The following is a 20,414-nucleotide window of genomic DNA, read 5'->3' as shown; positions in this document are numbered from 1 at the left end:
CCCTACTGATCACTGCACATGAATCCCAACCCAAACAAAAAACACATACTAACACAACTCAGACACAACTCTTAGCATTTCAGCATTTCAGACAAAAAAGGCAAGCAGAAACCAACAGCTGTAAACAAACAACAGACTAGACACAACATACTAATAGAATATTAAATTAAGAAGCCATAAATTAAGAGACTGAGGTGCAAACACACACACCACAGCAATGTGTGAATACGGCTGGGATCTGACAATAGTTAGCATTCATATTAATCGTATAAATAACATGATATGCCAACTTATTAATAGAATTAATCACAATTAATCACATACATAAATATTTGCTGAAAAAGGCCCTCAAATAAAAATAGTTCAATATAAAATGATAAAATAATTAGAAATAGTCATTTTTAAATAATTATAAATACAATATATATTATAAATATAATATTTCAGATAATTAAAATGCATTACATTATTGTGTCAGAAAAGTTAGAAAAAAACATCTCACAATCCCTGTGTTTGAAAGCAAGAACGCTGTTGAAAGCAAGATGATGTTTTCAGCTTGTGCTGTCACTACTGTCAAGCAAGTCTAAGTGTGTTTGTTGTCTGTACAGCTGCGTGTTGCCTAAACAGCTGGAGTTTCGCTTACTGCCCCTGCTAAAAACAGGTGGTACTTCAAGCTTGAATCGCTTGAATGGTATGGAATAGGAATATTCCTAATGGTAGGAATATATTCCTAATAACAGTACATTCATTTAACAAGTTATTTTTATATATAATTAAATTGCACCGAATTAATGCGTTAAATCGACAGCCATTATTTAGATGCTTTTCATGTCTAAAGTTTATGTCTCCTCCCACCCCAAAATACATGCTGGACAAAGCCAAGCTACAATTGCATTATCCAAGTCTGTTAGTCTAATTTATGATTTCAGTAGTACTAAAGCGTTTACATGACATTTTAGGGTGCTTTAACACTTGCACTTCTGGTGCTCAATCGGGTTCGAATGACATCAAAGAATGCTGTTTCCCCAACTCGGGTGTGCACCCACAAACTGCACCCGAGTCCGCTTGAAAAGGTGGTCTGGGGTATGGTTCATGTGAACTCTGTTCGGTTCGCTGCTGATATGAATGCAATTGTTCCAAATCGCAGAATTGAACCGCTATTGATGATGTATCATTCGCATCTTTGCAGGCTCCCGATCGCAATTATAATGGTATAATGCAGTTCTCATACCTGCTTGTCTCCAAATAAATTACCTTCAGAGAGCAGCTCACATTCCTCACATCATTGCACATTCATTGCACAAGTGTCATTCTGTGCATGGAAAGTTTTGGTGGTAAATCCAAAGAGACTTCCCGGAGGAGGGAACTTTTTTTTTTTAAGAATATGACGAAGGATAGACTGAAATATTTTCGGTTTTATTTTTTGTTCACCGAGACGTGGTCAATTAGCAAAAGATTAGACAAAAAGCAATATATATACAGTATATTCATGCAGTAGAGGGTATGAGAGAGAAAGGGATAAGGCAAATAGGAAGAAAAAAAATGAGGAGGAGGGCTTGTAAAAAAAACAGACATAAAAGCAATGAGTAAAAGAGAGAAGTAAGGCAGTCTCCGGTACTTCCTGCAGAGCATTTGTGGTGTTAGCGTAGGCTGAGCAATGCTTTTGTAACTGTGATGTCAGTAAATGCATCACTGCCCTGCTGACCCAGTGACCTACTTTTGCTTCTCTGGCTTGCTGTTTCTTTCTTAATCACAGCTCAACAGGCAGCTGCAGCCAATCACGTGGCAGCCTGAGTCACCACAGACACACTATCAGCAAATCAGCAAGCTACACCACAAACAACCAACAGCCAATAATAAGCAAAGTAAGACATAAAAAGCCTAAAAACTCTCTGTCAAGTGTGAAAGAGCTAAGATCATGAAAGGAAGGGGAAATAAAAGAGAGAAGTGACTGAGGGAAACGGGGAGGGGGGGAGAGAGAACACTGAGAGCAACCATGAAACTATCTTTGGGGCTTCTACAAGATCAGAATGATATCAGTAGTTGTAAAAGGTGACACATTTGCCTATTCTGCCAAAATCAGCCACACCAGATCTGCCAAAAGCTGTTTTTTTTGTTCCATGGAAGACAAAAGTAGCAATTTATGAAGAATCATAAATTATAATCAGGGGCTATCACTGATTCATGTTATTCCAGTTTATGGCAGGGCAATATAGCTACAAAAAAATTTTCAGAATTTTATTTTTATTTTTCAGCCTATTGACGAGATTCAACATAGGCCTACTTTCGAAAAGTATGTATTTACTTTTTATTATGTATTTTGAATGTGGTTTGTTTTTGTTTTTGTTTTTTTACCGGGATGCAAACTCATGAGAGGTTAAAAAGGTTAGAAAGTCATAGCAGATGTTTCAAATGTATATTTTCAGTTGATTCGTTTGTTGAATTTAAAGCTTTTTGTTCTATTTAAACTTTTTTAAGTGTTTAGGAGTAAAGTAACACTTTCAAGTAATTTTAATAAGGAAAATATTGACGCTAGACACTGACGCAAGATGCTGACTACCACACTTGAAGTCGCAAGTTCGAATCCAGGGCGTGCTGAGTGACTCCAGTCAGGCTTCCTCAGCAACCAATTGGCCCGGTGGGTAGAGTCACATTGGGTTAACCTCTTCCTGGTCACTATAATGTGGTTCTCGCACTCGGTGGGGCGCATGGTGTGAATACTGTGAATATAGGGTGTTGTTTGGCATGACACGAAGTGCCCATACATCCTTAAAGTCAAACTCTCTGAAAAATCTCTCAAAGCAACCCAAACTCAGTCACACACATCACTAACTGTATCCATACAGTCTTAAGGTAACCAAACATGGCTTTTTCTGCTCATTTCCTGTCCACATTCATTTTTTTTCACTGCAGAGTGTGCTTTCCATTTTTAATAAATTCATGCAAAGTGTCTACACATTCTCACTCTCTTTTTTCCCCCCTCTCTCACTCAGATTGAGTCTCTGCAGGCTTACTGTGTGTATGTGTGTTCTCTCTCAGATGTAGGTCAGTAAAGCTCTGAGGATGTGAGTCACTCCAGCGTGGATCTTCGGTGGTGCTCTGCACGCACGGAGATGCCTGCATGACAACGGTGCCTGTTGGCAATGCCATAGCAACCACTTTCACCAACCAAGGTAAAAATAGATGTGCTGAATTCCTCCACTGCAGAGTTTCCCTCTCATATTCTCTCTCAGCATTTTCTTCATTACTCATATGGTGGTAATCTACACAATTAGAGAAAGCCTCTTCAACAGAGAGGTTCTTTGTGATCCATGTGACACAATCAGCTTGATACACCACAATTCTTTGCATGGATACTTTAGATCCCTGTATCAATATTTTTGTTCATTTATGTGTTCATTTCATACATCTAAATAAAGCAGTAGGCTATCTAGATAAGAGTAAACTAATTTCTCATTGCAGATTTAACCTTCTTCTAAGATGCACTGTATTGGACAAAAGTGAAGTGAACCAAGACATATTGAAACAATTCCACAGATTCAGTCTCTCTCATGCTATTGCCACAGTTTCAATCCAACCTTATTATGATATTGTGATGCATCACAATATATTGAACGGTGACATGTTTTGCAATGTGTATCGTATTTTAAGGTGTAAATGAGTTTATCTAATAAATACGACACACATATTTAGATATATTTAAAGTTAAATTATTTTTTCCATCCACACCAAAATCATGGCTACAGGTCAGAAAAGTGACTAGTATGTGCACTGAATACAGTCCATGGTTTTGCCCAAATCTGCAGCCCAGTGATTCCCTTGCGTAGGTATGAAGATGAAGTTTCCATTTATAGCTCTGCTCTCTTTTTCCCGTCATAGTTTCTCTGGAAATGTGCAAATGTTCTTTTCTAATGACGGATTTATGTGCTGTCTTCGTGTGTAGTTCCCTTATGCTAGATAACATTGGTCAAACTGACAACACACTGCAGCAATAATTCTCTTTATCAACCGAAAGTGACTTTCCACCCAAGGATGGAAAAGGAAAGGGATTACCGGTATCATCAGAGCAAATCACATTCACATTTTACACTAAGATATTTAAGAAAACTAGGGATATGCAAAACTACATATTTTTAAACTCACCTTGTCATGTTGCCTGAACAACTAGTGACCTATTAAGTATTAAGGAAGCACTGTATAATTAGGCAGGTTTTGGGGTCACCTGACCCTAATCAGATGCATTTACATTTATTAATTTAGCAGACGATTTTATCCAAAGAGACTTACAAAATGAGGAAGTTACAACATAAGTGATTCAGTAACATGAAATGTGCTGCATTACCATGTTAAAATTGTATTAGAAATGTACGAGCCATGATTAGAGTGCAAACTATTTTATTTATTTTTTTAAAGCTGCACTACATAAGATTTTTTTTGTTAAAAATTTACAAAATGCCATTATTGATTAAGTACATAAACAATCAGTGTTTAAAACAATGTCCTTACATTACCCCATGGTATGACTATGGTAAGCCTATAAAAAGTATCTGTATTTTGAGCTGTCGGGTCGGATCAGGCGTGAAATCACTGGCTTATGTCATTCATCTTTGCGTTATTACATCATACCCGTAAACACAGGAAAGAAGTACCGTCTGTCTCATGTTCCGGCTGGGGAATCTACGCTGTTCAGTTCAGTCAGTCACACTCACACAGTTCGGAACAGCATCGCTGCAGTCTGGATGGATGTTTATCTGTTATCCATTTGGCGAAGTTTGTGTTAACCGATCACGGTGTATCTATGTTGTTGGGGGAAGTTACTGTGACATGTTTACTAATATTCATGATTTCTGAAATTGACTTCTTGTAATTTTTATACTGCATATTTAAGCATGTTTTTCATGTTTAATAAAGTAAATTTTATACCCATCATTACTGAATCCTCGTTTTATGTGTTTAGTTTATGGTGTTATTGTGTGCATTGCATAGACATACTATTGTAGTATTATGGTTCACTTACATCATCAACTGTGACTGTATAATATAATATAAAAATAAAAAAGTCCTCCATTGAACTCGTATCAGCCATATCACAAGTTTCACCTTTTAAATTGATTAGTTTGCACAATACAAACATTACTAGTAGATAAAACACTTGAATAATCATATTTAAATATACTGGTAACTGGTGGTGAATGTTTTTTTTTTTTAGCTGTAACGTGATGGACATGGGCATAATATTGTAATATAATTATGACACAATCAAGTCAAATGAACGATAAAAAAAATTTCATTAGGATTAGGGTTAGGTAAGTTGCTTTTCCATAAATAAATAAAAAAACACAGTCGTCTTGGAATCAGCATCTAATAATAAGAAAATACTAAAAAATTCAAAAAGGGGCAAAGCAAAAAACTAAACTGCAATTTGAAACATATCTTTTCATTTTCAAAGAAATATAAAATAAATCTTTAGGTTATGTCATATAACTTCTCACCTTGGCTAATTTCCTTGGCTCTTTTTATATATCTATTTTCCGATTTTTCGTAGCACAAAAGCGTTTTTCTGCCGAAGTGAAGTCAAATGTCTCCAGTGTTTCTCTTCAACTTGATATTCCCATTAGCCTGGTGTCCTTCTCCTCCAGAAGATGGCAACACAAGGCTGTTTGAATACAATTCTGGAGTGAGAAGCTATTCACTGTGGGCACGCGTGACGGGATGTAGGCTGTTTATGCTTACACTGTAGCCGCGAATTAGGACTCTGCAAGCTTCGGTAAAGTTTAAACCTCTGTGACAGCGATGGCATTTTGTTAATATTTTGGCCGGACATTGTGTCCGACTATGTTTGAATTTGTTGGAAATTAGGACATTGTAACGGTCAAAAACCGGTAATTAGCGACTAACAGAAACCCTGGTTGGTACCACATTTCTGGGGGTATTTATATAAGGCTTGTTCAAAAACAAATAAATGGAGTGCAACAGTGTGGAATAGAATGCAGAGGACTCTCTTTTTTTTTTTTTTTTTAATCTGACCAATATTACCTTGACACGCAAGAATCTTAAAAACGCACCAAAAACAATGTGAGATGTGACAATGACCAAAAATGTCCATCTGTTTTTTTACAGAAGATAAAATACTGGTAGTCAACATCACCAATCGACTAGTCATTTTTTTGGATGACTATTCGACCAGCCTATAGAGAAAACTAGATCAAAACTAGATGACACTAAGGATGTGTGGAGCACTTCTCTCTCACTACAAAAGTCTGAATATTAACATCACACATAAAACGTACTGACCACAAACTGAAATAATGTACTGTTTCCATAGCTGACTCTGTACATTACACTGAAAGCTTTCATACAAAGAGCTTTCACAAACATGATGATAATGGGTGTGGCGAGTAAGATGGTGATGATAGTGACAAAGCAAAAGTGGCACTCAAGAGGAAAGCTAGGATTGCCGTCTGTTGTTCAGTGTCAAACGGGTAGGAGTGGGGATGACTGCACCACTGTTACCATGGCGATCCATCTATAAGCAGCCACAGTTGACATTTAAAACCAGCCAAGATTGAGACGCACACACTGGGAAGTGAGGACATGCAGTACAAACACAGACAAATTTTAACCCAGTTTAACATCAAAACTTACATATACTCTAAAAGCCAAAAAGCCTATATTTAATGCAGGCAAATTATAACCGAGCACTTTTTTGTGTTCATCCTCCAGTCATAAACACACACAGATGGACACATACACAATTTCAGGGTGACATAGTGAAATGATGTGATGGTTCAGAAGATTCCAACAGTAAACACATCTATATAATGAGTTCTCTAATATCCAAACAGAGCGGAAGTGGGGCAATGTCAAAGGGGATGTTTATATAAACAGTGACAACACTTCAGCCATAAAACAATACACTGTCACACCCATAACACAATGCATTCAAAAAATGATTTCACCCAACACAGTTAGTAAGAGGTCAGGACAGATGAAGCTCAGAAGATGGAGGCAGTGAAGGCATTTTTCACATTTACAAGCAAAGCAAGAATGAGTCTGACTCCTTCATGCATGTGTATCTGTATTAGAGATACTCGAGTACAGTGCCCGACCGATATATCAGTCGGCCGATATTATCGGCCAATATTAGCCTTTCACCGATATATCGGTATCAGCCTATATTTTACCGATATGCGCAGATATGAAAACTTTTTTTCAGAACATATAATGCTGAAAACAATGCTTTAGAATTGGTGTCACTATGTAGTTTGTCCAGTAGAGCACGCTATGATTCCACTGTTTACAGAGCTGACTCTGAACTGTGGCTCTGCAGACAAGGCAGAGTTGAGTGGTCTCTTCTCGGTAAGCTGCTAACTAGTTTGTGAAATATATACTGGAAAGTTATTAAACAATGACCCCATCATTTTCCCTTTTCAGTATAACTAATATAACGTTAACCCTGTCCCTGACAACCATGTCACTCATGTCTGTTTGCTGTTAGCCAGCTATAGTTTGTCAGTGCAGTCAGTAATGTAGCAGATTGAAAGGTAAACATCAGAGCATCTTTTTGCAGCTCAGCAGACAATGGTGCGGTGGTTTATTGTGTCTGTTGATTTCACTCTATGTTGTTACCTAGTTGGTGAGACGCAATGCTGGTCCATCTTTTACTCTCCATGACAGTGAGCTTATAGCTAACTAGCTAACCACATAGCTACTTTCATTGCTTGTCAGCTGAGTGGAAGCTAATGTGTAAACATGTATTCACCAAACTATTTTGTTAAGGATTCACAGTTTGGTACCCCCTTCAACCGAACAATTCCAGTCGCTGCATTTACAAAATGTAATATTTTCCAGCATTTAAAGTTTCCCCTGAACTTGTATAGCAGAATACGGTGTAACACCGCTGCCGCTGTTTATCTCTTGTCTCAACAGGTGTAAATGCAGAGAAGCTGTGCACCTAATTGACTGGCAGTATTAAAATAGTCAGCATTTGACTGATACTAAACAGTACTGATGTATATTTAGCTATTTATTTTATTTGAATTTATTCTTTATTTTAATGGTCAGCAACTGACTGATACTGAATATACAGTACTGATGTTTTTTTAAGCTGTTTATTGTATTTTTATTTATTCTTTATTTTCTCAGTGTTCATTTCTAGAATTTGTTGACAATGTATAATAATAATGTCAAATATTCTTTGATAAAAATATTTAAGCAGCCCTCTGAGTACCTTTGTATAGTCATATCAGTGCAAAATCGGTGAACAATCCAAATAGAAAAGGTCTGTTTTCATTCCAGCTCAAAAATTAACTATATCGGCCACCATATCGGTAATCGGCGAATTTTCCCCCTCTAAAATCGGTATCGGTCTCAAAAATCCCATATCGGTCAGGCTCTACTCGAGTACTCGACGGATATGTAGGGTGACACTTTAAAATCTGTAAATTTAAAATTTGTTTAACTATTGGTCTATGCGTCACTGCTGTTTTTTCAGTCTCATGGCATGAATGTTTAGTTTTTTAAGTGTACATGAAACCCCATTCACAACCCATTTTACTTGTGACAGATTTCTGAGTGAAACAGGGTCTTCAAGAGTACGCCTGGGTAAAAATACCAATGTTCTGATGCATTGCACTCTTAAATTGATTCTTAAATCCCAAGATTGATCTTGAACTCTATGCAGCAACCCTCTACAATGTTAGTAAATCACCCTTATTTACATTTATACATTTGGCAGACACTTTTATCCAAAGCAACTTACAGTGCATTCAAGGTATACATTTTATCCATTTGTGTGTTCCCTGGGAGTCAGACCCATGATCTTGCCATTGCTAGCACCATGCTCTACCAGTTGAACTACACGAAACCTTGTGTTTGTGACCAAATGATGCGCTATGTGACAAAAAATATCTGTGATTAGCCATTGGCTGGTAAATGTTTAGATTTCACTCACCAGTGATTAAGCAGTATATTGGTGAAGATGTTCAGCACAAAGATTTGTTCACTGCTAGATGAGAGTAAAAGTTCGGTTTGACTCATTCCGTGTAATGCGTGTCCAAACACAAGATCCACGCAATCCATTTGTCATTAAATAATGTCTCTTTTAATATCCTTTATGTTCTTTACAGTCAGTAGTTGTTAAAAAAAACAACAAAAAACAGACATATAATTCTAATCACACATAGCACGGACGCAGTTAAGAAGCTGTTGTTAATGGCCGCTTAACCGAAACACGTCTGTGACGCTCGCTGAACTGAAGGTACCGCCCAAATTACCACTGTAACAAAATCACAAAAGTCCTCATTTAGGCAAGTTTGCATATAGTTGCTGCTTAGTTTAGTGTGAAATATTTTGAAGTCACTAATTATGTGTTTTTAAGATTATGACTTGAATACTCTGGTGCTTGTCCCATCATCTGTCCAGCATGTTTTAATCACTAAGGAAGGTCATTCTATTTCCTCCAGAACACTTTTTCCACCACACCCTGAACACTTTTTGCTATATTTCCCAGGGTTAGATCCCCTTCTGTGGACTTCAAGCCATCAACCTCAAGCCCCTGTGCCTGAATCTCACAAAAGCTCCCTTTGTTCAGCGTGAACGTCCAGTAGTCTGCAGACAGGAAAATGACTGAGCAATACAGCTTTCCACTGGCAGGGCCCCATGACGCAGCTGGCAGGGCCCCATGCCGCAGCTGGCAGGAGGCCCCACGGTGAAGTTGCTGCGGCTGTTGGCCTGATCTTTCAGAGGCACGGGGAGGAGCCAACCACTGACATTAACGCCAAGTGGGTCAGTCGTGATCCAAGCCAGAGGGAGTCAGAGAGCACAGGAGAATGGGAGGATTAGAGGCAAAAGAAGGTGACTTACAAGATGTCAGTCTTGCCCGTTAAAACTGCTCTGCTTGAACTCACAGAGATATCTAGGTTTGTTGATCATAGATCTTTATGAGTGTGTGGATCAGTGCACTAAGGAATGCTGTTCTGATAGTAGTACAGTATGAGGACCAGGCATATTATCAGTAGGTACTGCTGTTGCATTATCAAGGTCTGCACTGCTCATATTTAAAAGGGTGAATGGAAATTTAAGATCTCTAAAGGCCAGAAAAATATTTTATGCAAATATGCGAATGCACTTCGCTAACACATTGCCAGTGTGTGGTATGGTTGAACATACTGAAGTGCGTTCCTGTGTTACTGTGACGGTAATAAACCTCAGTCAAGGGGGGCAGCAGTGTTACCTTCAAAATTATAATTAATTAATTTATTATATTGATTTATCACACATTATACATTTGCACATATACAGTGAAATTCTTTTTTTTCCACATATCCCAGCTAAGCTGGGGTCAGAGTGCAGGGTCAGCCATGATATAGCACCTCTGGAGCAGATAGGGTCAAGGGCCTTGCTCAAGGGCCCAACAGTGGCATCTTGGCAGTGCTGAGGCTTGAACCCCCAACCTTCTGATCAGTAACCCAGAGCCTTAACCACTGAGCCAATTCTGCACCATTAAATTGGATGTTTTATTATTCGGGTAGGTTGCTATAATTACATTGACTTTAAATTACTTCCATACTAGAATCATCTATGTTCATGTATTTATATGTACTATTGCTGTCTCAGTACTTTAAACTGGGATCGACAGAAGTATTTGTAGCATCAAAAGGAATTATATGACCTTTAAGTCAGACACTCTAGTCATGCATCACAGTAATGATAAACGACAAACTCACAATATGTGTTAGTTCAGCTAGTATGCGCATCAGACATTGTGCAATTCAGTTTGAATGGCTCACATGTGTACCTGTTTGCTTCTATATATTGTTATATCTGATCTCACGTGAGCCTATCCCAGTCTAAAGGCGGCTTATTGAGTCCAGAGGTCAAACATAGACAAACATTCCATTTCCTTTCCTTTGTTCACCTGTTACAATTGCATGACTCATAAAACACACACACAAACCAACACACACACACACACATGAAAACTGCACAATCACGTAATATATAGCTACTAAACAGGTGCCAAGAGGGGTTGGATAATGCAACAATCATGAAGAAAATTTGTTTTTATATATTTTACATAAAACATAAAACAAAAACATTTGAGTTATAACATAGTATTGAACATAGTATTACCATGGTACATGTCCAAAAACCAAGGTAATACCATGGTAATTAATGACCCCATTTACATGCACTTAAGAAAATTGTTTATTCCGGGGTTTTTGCAGAAAGCGGCGTTCTGAAACATCATGTAAACAAGAACACTGTCATAGGATAAAGCCCAACAACAAGTCAACACAGCGGAAAGAAGACTACAGTGGGAAAAGCACATACAGTATAATCTATACCCATTTACACAAGCCAATGTAAAATATCAACTGTCCCTCACGCTCTGGGCATACTCTCGTACAGTTTTACAAAAGAGGGAAACCCCACTATTGCAGCACAATTCTGCTGTAGGTCACGATAGAAAGTTAAGAAAACAAACACAGCAACAACACTGGAATATCTGGAAATAAAGCAAAGCAACGGAGAATAAAATAGTTAAGTCTTCCTCGTATACCATGTTTGCTATTGACACAAGTGTTGCAGGTAAATTATGTTGCTGTAGAAAAAGCTGCTTGCTGACCGAGCCACTTGCATATGGGAATAAAGAGTATACCGTTTATACAGTGCATGTAAACTTTCTCACAATAAGCCGCTTTCTGGTGTCCATGTAAAAGTAGTCAATGACTACCATATTCATACTGTATCCAACTTATTTTTCAGTGTAACTAGGGCACCGCCATTACAACCTAGAATGTGGACCACTTCTGGTATAACCAACTTCCAGCTATTTTAGCGATACAAAAATAATACATTTTGCTGCTTTATATTACAGGCTGGCAATATATGGTTGTCATATTATTATCATTAATTGCTATTTTCATTAACACTTTGGTTCAGTGCGTGTATAGTTTTAACGTTTACCCATTTTACCATTGTTTCATCACACACTGTTGCTCAGGCAGAATGAATGAAGTCAGGCATTGATAGGGACAGTCCACCGCGCCATCTGACATGCGTCCATAAACTTTACACGACCAACAGAGAGCAGAAAGCCACTGGTAAAATGCTGCTTCAACTTTTTTGCATGAACACTGCATCTTCTTTCTTCATGACAAAATAATAAATGCATTATTCTTATTCTTGTCAGAGAGCATTATCTCTTTCTTAGCAGTGCATAGTAAACAGACGCACAGATCTCGCATTCAGAAAGGCTTATGAAACATCGCATGGAGGATTACATGGAGACAAGAAACACTGCATCGTCACGATCTCTGTAAAGTAAGAAGCAGATTTTATTAACGTCTCTTCAATACAAAACATAGCAACAAGTGAATGATTTACTTACACTTTTACTATAAATGCTGAAGTTAGAAAATGATCTGACATTAGGTCATTATTCTGCTGTACATCCTGTGATTGTGTGATAGTTTATAAGCCCATATCACTAAATTCTGGTATTAATACGCTTCTAGATATTTACATTGCAGCTAATGACAGCAGAACTCTCGCCGGAAATGCAGCTGCCTGTTTACTCCGCGTTGCAAAATAAAGTGGATACAAGGGTATTTACATGGTACTTCAAGGTAATTACAAGAATACTATGGTATTATCATGGTACATGTCCAAAAACCATGGTGATACCATACGTTTAAATGTGCTGAATCTATCATCCATATTACCATAAACGTGATATTTGTTCCTTTTAAAACCTGTTATATAATAGACAAGGGAAAAAAAACAAAATTAGCACTAAATCTAGCAGTTTTACATGCCGCAGTAGTTGAAGCCATTCAAATCTTTAACAAATCCAACAACAAAAAGTGTCCTAGTTTCTAAGATAAAAAAAAAAAAGTCAAAATCAAAGGAGGCACAAATTAAATACAAGCAGAATTTCTCATAATTTCAGATAAATGTGAAAGCAATTATACATGCACAAAATCTAATTTTTGCATTCCCTATTTGTGAGGTGCTTTGGATAAAGGTATCTACTAAATGAATAAAATGTTAATTGCAAAAAAATGACAAAAAGTAGAAAATAAATTTTGATTAAAATGACAAAACATCCATTGTAAATGAGCAATATGTAAACCTGAATATGTTAACCAGCATTATTTTAAATAAACCCTGCAGTGTTTGACTTTTAGTGGACTATTAGTTTGTTGTTATTCTACACATTAAAAGAGATCTAAAACACCTCAGTCTGTTAAAATGGACTCCTGTTATGTTCATAAACACTGTAATTTTATCATTCACATGCTACAGGAGATTGCTTACAGGGAGCAGAAAGCAAAAATAGAAATGTAAATGACTACACGGTCTGAAACATTTATTCATCTGGCTTATACTTTCATATTAAGCTTCACAATTAATTAAAAACAAATCTATATTACAATTATGGATGCTGTAATTAACCAATTGAGAGTAATAATAATATATTTTTTTAGCACCTTTCATACATAAAATGCAGCTCAAAGCACTCAAACAGAACAAAAAATAAAAGCATAAAATGAATTTTGAAAATTAGGGCAAAAACGAATATTAATAAAATATACAAAACTGAATATAATGACTAAAAGACTAAATATATTAATCAAAAGCTTATATATCTTCAAATGATTTTTAAAAATGTGAATGTTTGGCGCTTGTCTAATTTCAAAAGTTAAAAGGTTCCAGATTTGCGGGGTACTCTTTAATGGCTAAAAGCAGCTTCACCTGATCTCTTATGGTTTACGTATGTAAAATATTAAACATTGGAAGAACAAGGGGTGGGTAAAAATCTCGATTTTGCGATGCATCACGATGAACGATTGAACAATCTCGATTTTGATTCTTAAATCCCAATACCAAAGTCATGCCGCAAATGTTGCGCAACGCGTGAAGGCTAAAAATAGCCGCAAATGTGTGTGTAAACAGAGCAGCGCCATTCACTAACGTGCTGGTGCTGCACGTGCATATTATATATTTACTTATTAAACACAGCCTTTTGTGATTCACAGAGCTATCGCACGTCTTCAAGTGGCTTTGAATAAAATGCACGAGTAATATGAACTACTTCAATGGTGCTTTTTTGGTTCTTGGAGCTTGACAGGAACGAACATGACTAACACACAGTATCGGATTTGGATCGGGCTCGTCGGACCGATACCCGATCCATCTAAAAACGTCAGTATCGGAGCCGATACCGATCCAGGTATCGGATCGGTGCACCCCTAATTAAATCTTCTGAAACCGTCATAGGAATCTACATGTTTGGCGATTTAGCACAAATACACTGGGGCTACTCTTACATGATGCATAAATATCCAGTCAATGTTGGTGTCCAGAGAATAAAACTAGCATACAGCTGACAGGCTTGCTTTAGACACCACTCTACAGAGAAGAGATGAAGGCTTGTCATCAGCAAGGCATTCTAGCCTTTAAAAATGTTTTTATTTTCGGTTACAAAAAATGACATGCAGCATTTTTATTGAGGACAAGCGATTTTTGCAGAGTCATACAACCTCTCCAATTCCTCACTTTTCCCTGGTGCACAATCACCCTTTTTCCTCCTACTGAGAGAAAAACACAGATGTGTGAGGTGGTCTGAAGCCTAGACACTGACATCACTGGAAACAGGGAGTCGGGGGAGTACGTGTGTATGTGTGTGAATGCGAGATCTCCAGTAAAGTTTTTCTCACTTCTGAATCCCCATTCAGCACTGCAGCCTGCAACCACATACAGTACATCCGCATTGAAATACAGCAGCAGCACTCCGTGCTACACACACACATCACTTACAGATGCAAACCATGACATCCTCATGCAAATTACACTGCAGGTCACAGACTACACTAACCAGCTGTGTGAAATCTGAATAACAATGAGAAAAGCAGTCCTGCAGCAACACAGATATGTAAATGGAACTTTATACTGTGAAGGCTTAAAGTAAAGGTTAAGCTTTTTGTTTTATAAAGCACAGTAACCACAATCACTTCTGTTGTATTCCTGAAGTTTTCATGCAGACAAATTGGGTTATGAGTCTTTTTGAGAGGCTGGTGCTTCGTTCAAAAGTCCACTTGTGAAAATGCTTCTATTTTGAATTTTTGTTAATTTAATTAAAAAAAATGTCATTATAATTGTTATTATCAGCACAATAATTTGAGTGAATAACTAACAAAATATCAATGAGCGCATTTACAGGCACATTCTTACACTGATTATAAGGGATGTCCCGATACAAATTTTTTTGAGAATGAGTACGAGTACCGATACTTTCTTTTTAGTACTCGCTGATATTGAGTCCAATACCTGTTTTTTGTTTTATTTTTTTCTGAATTACATATCAACAGTTTATTTTAATTTAATCATCAAAATGGTGTTTACATAAATGAATTAATTAAAACTAAAAAATAATTAATTTTCAACATAATATTGTATTATTTTTATAAAACTTTTTTGTATAAAATGTTACAAAATGTACAAAAGATTGCATAATCAAAATATAATGCATCATATTTTGTCATTATGAAGATTCACTGCCCAGCTCGGAAAGCATGTGCACAATGCCTGTCTGTTCTTCCTTCAGGTTACCGTAGTAATCTTTGTAAGCGTGCACCAGTTTTTTAGTGACTGTCTGATCCGTCTATTTTCAAATCGCATTTGGCTTATCAGGAGACGCCATAACCATCGCGTTTTTAATATGCATGTTTAGTTGAAGTTTTGAAGACGCTGCATTCTGTTCCATTTAGCTGCGCCCTGTCAAAATGTTTGAAACACTCGCCTGCTGTATATGCGTTGCTTCAGCGCGTTGAGTCCACTGCCATTCTGCCTGGTGTGTGTGTGTGTGCGTGTGTGCGTGCGTCCAAGTGTTCGCTCTTGTGGGGAAAGCATCGATGCTCCATATTGTGTTTGCTGTGATTCATGAAGCATTCCATTCAACTCGGAGAGTTGGAATTTCCACCTTTCAACTGGGGAAAGTGCAACGGAATGACACTTTATATCGGACATCTAACTTAGAAACTCGTGTGGAAATCTTCATTCATTTCATCGAGATGCAGGTGTGTGTTACATCATGCAAACATGACGCCACCCAGGGCAGGGAGGTTTACAGTCAGTGACAAACGTTCACTTTTATTAAATAATGTCCATTAACGAGTCAAAGTTCTTACATTAATGAAAATAAAACGTGTTTAGCAAACGTTTTGCAGAGACAGGTGTTCAAAACACGGTTAATTAATCTCTTTTGATTATCATAACGATAGCATTGCAGAGTCGTATATCAGTTTAGTTGCTATGAGACGTCTCTGATAATCAATGTACCCCTCAAAATCACAATGTAATCAATCTCAAAATTAAAAATAAGCTTCCTCTTTGACATGTTTGTGTTTAGTTGCCAGGTAATTGTCACTGGATTTCGAATTAAGTGAAAAGTCACATCATGCATGATCACTATCGATCATCATTTTCATGATCGATCATTGCTGCCACGTCCGAGTACCCGAGTACTCGTGCCCATACCTAATTTGCGATGTGTGACTGAAAAGCCAGTGTCCAGAATAGATTGTCTGTCATATACAATAGCACTGATGACATATGGAGTTTTATAAACTATGTTCGGGAGGAGCAAGTCCATTTAATCCGACCAATCACATTGCCAGGGTAAGCGTATATAAACAGCTGCTTACCTCTATGTGGCGTCGAGTCTTCCAGCATTCGGCCCCACCAATTGCCCACGAACAGACCCATGCAAGTGACTCGGATCATCAGATGCAACTTCGCTTCAAAGCATTCGCCTTCACCAGAACATCTATCCAAACAATCTCGTTATTCAACAGAAGCTGCCACAGCAGCTCATTTGTTTTTTGCAATATTGACTGCTACCATGTTAAGGGTTATATTTTTACCCCGTCTTTCTTTCTATGCTCTATTCACCAAAGCAATTTATAGCGTGAAGCTGCTTCCACAAACTGGCTGCTACAGCACTGTATACGTGCCAAACAGCTCTCTACAGCTTCTCATACATTCTCTTATCCTAACTTTCCACCCGGAGCGGTCCATCGCGTAAGCCTGCCTCCGTGAACAGGCGCTGCTCCGGCTTCATGCCACTCAAGTTCTACTGCAGCTTCATTTGAACCAAGGGAAACAAAAGATTAACTATTTAATTCAATCATCATTCCAACACTCCCTAGCGTTTCAATCTGGTTGATTCCTGTCAGCCTCATTACCTCGCCGCACAGCTCGTTTAGGGTGTGATCAATTCAGCGATTCTCAACAATCTGTCATAAATTTATGCTCCACCCAAGTTTAAAGTAACAGGTTTAAATCAATGCCGAATGATTCAGCTTGGCACCTTGCTTTATACTCCAATATTTCAGTTTTTCTGTAGAATTTACTACAAGTCATCAATATAAACAAGTCGTTTTATTCACAATATTATACACTACTGCAAACGGTGCTCTTATAGTATCTATTAAATCTAACTCTCAGGTACAAATTCCTACGATTTCATACGTCCTCGTCAAAACAAGACGAGTCACCCCGTGCCAATAATACTGTACACAGTTATGAAATGACTCGCATTACGTTGGAAAACAATCTACAAAGCTCCAAACCATACACTTAAGTTAATAAACATCAGACTACGGTATTCATCTGGGCACTCAGTTTCAGGTGCCTTCTAATTTCATGACAAAACAACTTTAAATGACGTTGTTCATATGCACACGCAAGCATGTTTCCTGACATTCTTTCACATATGTTCCCGACATTTAATCTAGCAAACAATTACGTTCAGGCGTCCGCAGACGCAACGTTTACCACTTTACCATGTTTTCTGTTGGCTCAACACATCCCTAAGCAACACAAATGAGCTGTCCAGGTGCTGCAACTGCGGCGTCTTTCGGGTCGTGCGACTAAATCTCCCACTACACCACAACAGTGCTAATACGCTGTTCAAGCACTGCAACCGTGGCGTCTTTAGGGCCATACAACAAACTCCCACAACATGGCAAACAGCGCATATGTGCCATCCAAGTGCCGCATCCGTTCACGTGCCACAACCGCGGCACGTCTTTCAGACCATGAGTCTCAGCTTCCATGGCTCCGTAACGCATATTATGCTACTCATACCAAACGAACCATCACCTACATAGCAACTGACAACAATTGGGCTGTTTCAGGTCTTCCCTAAACAGTTCGCCATAAGCCTGCATCTCCAAATCAATCAATTTCATTCGAACAAAGCCTACCATATGCCCTCACGTCAAATACCGCGCTCAACCCATTCATACCGCAGAGCGAGTTCTTGCTTATTTGCAGCGTAAACTTTTCACACAAAAACATGGGCTCTTCCTGTTAAACGCCACGTGAGTCCACGCTTGAGGATTCATCCCGTTCATCCTACCATCATATTCCATGCAGGCCCACTCCTGTGGATCCAGCTGCTACAGCTTCAAGCAAGCTCAGTAAAATTCAGCATAAACATTCTCACACGAATTTTACGCTCTCCCATTGAATGCTGTGTGGTCCCGCGTCCGAGGATTCAGCCCGTTCATATCACAAATGCCCATGCAAGCACATATTCTGACATTGCCTCACATATGTTCCAGACACCTTAGTTTTTCCACGCAACCTATTCTCTCTGCCAACATCCATCCCTCTACCCCTTCCTATCCACTAGAGCAGATTCCCACGTGAGGCTGCCTCCGCTGGAGAACCCCGCTCCAGACCCATTCCCCTCTTCACCTTTATCCCCCTCCGTTCTACCATTTTAATCTCTCCTACTAGATTCAAGCTCAGGTCAAGCCTCGAGCCCTTCGCCCAGGACAGCGTGCCACACACGTTTACACTATCCTCAAAGCAGGATTACAGTTACTTGTGAACTACTGAACTAACACAATAACATGAACTAAGAACATTTAAAAAAAAAACTGCTAAGCTGCGTCGGAACCATTACTTGTACATTTTATATTTAAAATACTAAAACTTTGTTTATTTCCTGGTTTAAATAAGTTTTAAAACGTATTTAAACCCATTGTATAACCAATCTGTGTATTAATATGTACTGTATGTAGCACTCCAAACAGGATCAACAACCAAATTGGTAAATGCAGCTGTATTGACTTGAGCCTGACTTCACGAGTCACAGACACACATCTCTGGTATAAGGAGCATCTCAAACCAAGGCCTAACAGCACAACACATCCTCCTTGTAAAAACCTTTCTCCAGTTTGCCCATTTGCAGATTCATCTCAGCGGTTTGAGGGTCATTAATTTATTAAGTGAGTCAGACCCCTCAGCAAGATTGGATTGCAGTCAACAAGAAAATCACAACACCACAACCAGTAAAGCTGGTTATGCCTATGTAGCAAGCTCACTAGGTTTTGGAACAGAGCTAATGTCTCAAAAGAGAATCCCATCAGAAAATAAGCAGTTAATATAAATCATAGAGTAAAATTACTCATTTGACATCATCTTGTTTTTAAAACGTTTCCTCTTACCTTATTTAGGTTGGGAACATTTCAGAGGGGCTCTTGTGGGTTGTCATTGAGCGTTTTAAGTCCAAACAGAAAACTCAAATCCAATGGCAATGGAAAGCCTGTAGAGGCAAAAAGGAATTGTTAAGTACTCTTTCCTCTAGGCTAGTGTTCCTACTCAGGTGTATCCACTTTATGCTATTTTGACATTTTAAAATAAATCTTAGAAGAGCAGAGACCAGGCCAGGACAAACAAATAAGAGCAAAAAGATCAACAAACTAAAAGGCTTGAATACATATAACCTTGAAGGACTGCAGTACCTCTGTGAGGATTTGAGTTTGTATGCTGGTTAGCTATATGGATTTTTTTTGCGTCTTATTACAATTTGCTGACTGTCATTATGCACTGAAATGTGTCAACAAACCAGGTCACAGTTTACATGTGTGGTGTGCTGGTGTGTATATGTCTATGTGTGTTGTCTGTCTAGTTCTAAGAACTGTTCTTTAACCGCCTTCCAGCTTCTTCGCGTGTCCCAGAGGTTCTGATTAGAGATGAAATCACAACTAAAACATCTGGGTCATCCTGAGCCTTCACACATACACACAAATCATGGGGCTCCCATTGCATTGTGGCGAAATAGTGCCCCTCTGTTCAGCTTTACAAACTCAGACACCCTCATTTGTCCATATTGGTTGGTATCTAGGGCTGGGCAATTTGGCTACAAAAATGATATCTCTATATTTTTTAGCCTATTGATGATATTTGATATATACTGTATCTCAATAATTATGTATTTGCTCTGACATGGCTCAGAAATTTTGTTTTTTTTTTCAATCTGAGGAACCATCATTTTATCCATTTACATCCATTCAACAGCCATTGTAGCTGCCATTGTAGCAAGTAGAATCAGT

The 20,414-nt window shown here is 38.2% G+C and overlaps 1 protein-coding gene across 1 annotated transcript in view; it reads right to left on the bottom strand.

The window, feature by feature from the left end:
* The window catches only part of LOC127409862 (circadian locomoter output cycles protein kaput-like), an 88,630-nt gene that overhangs the window by 56,139 nt on the left and 12,077 nt on the right, over positions 1-20,414 (bottom strand). The window contains exons 4-5 of the mRNA XM_051644771.1: positions 19,527-19,624; positions 16,713-16,834 (exon numbers count right to left, since the gene is read on the bottom strand). The gene's annotated coding sequence lies outside the window, so the exon portion shown is untranslated. The remainder of the gene's footprint in view (positions 1-16,712; positions 16,835-19,526; positions 19,625-20,414) is intronic.

Source organism: Myxocyprinus asiaticus, chromosome 19 (assembly GCF_019703515.2).
Source record: "Myxocyprinus asiaticus isolate MX2 ecotype Aquarium Trade chromosome 19, UBuf_Myxa_2, whole genome shotgun sequence".
Taxonomy (NCBI): domain Eukaryota; kingdom Metazoa; phylum Chordata; class Actinopteri; order Cypriniformes; family Catostomidae; genus Myxocyprinus; species Myxocyprinus asiaticus.
The sequence above is the reverse complement of the archived record's forward strand: the minus strand, read 5'-3'. Positions and strand labels throughout refer to the sequence as shown.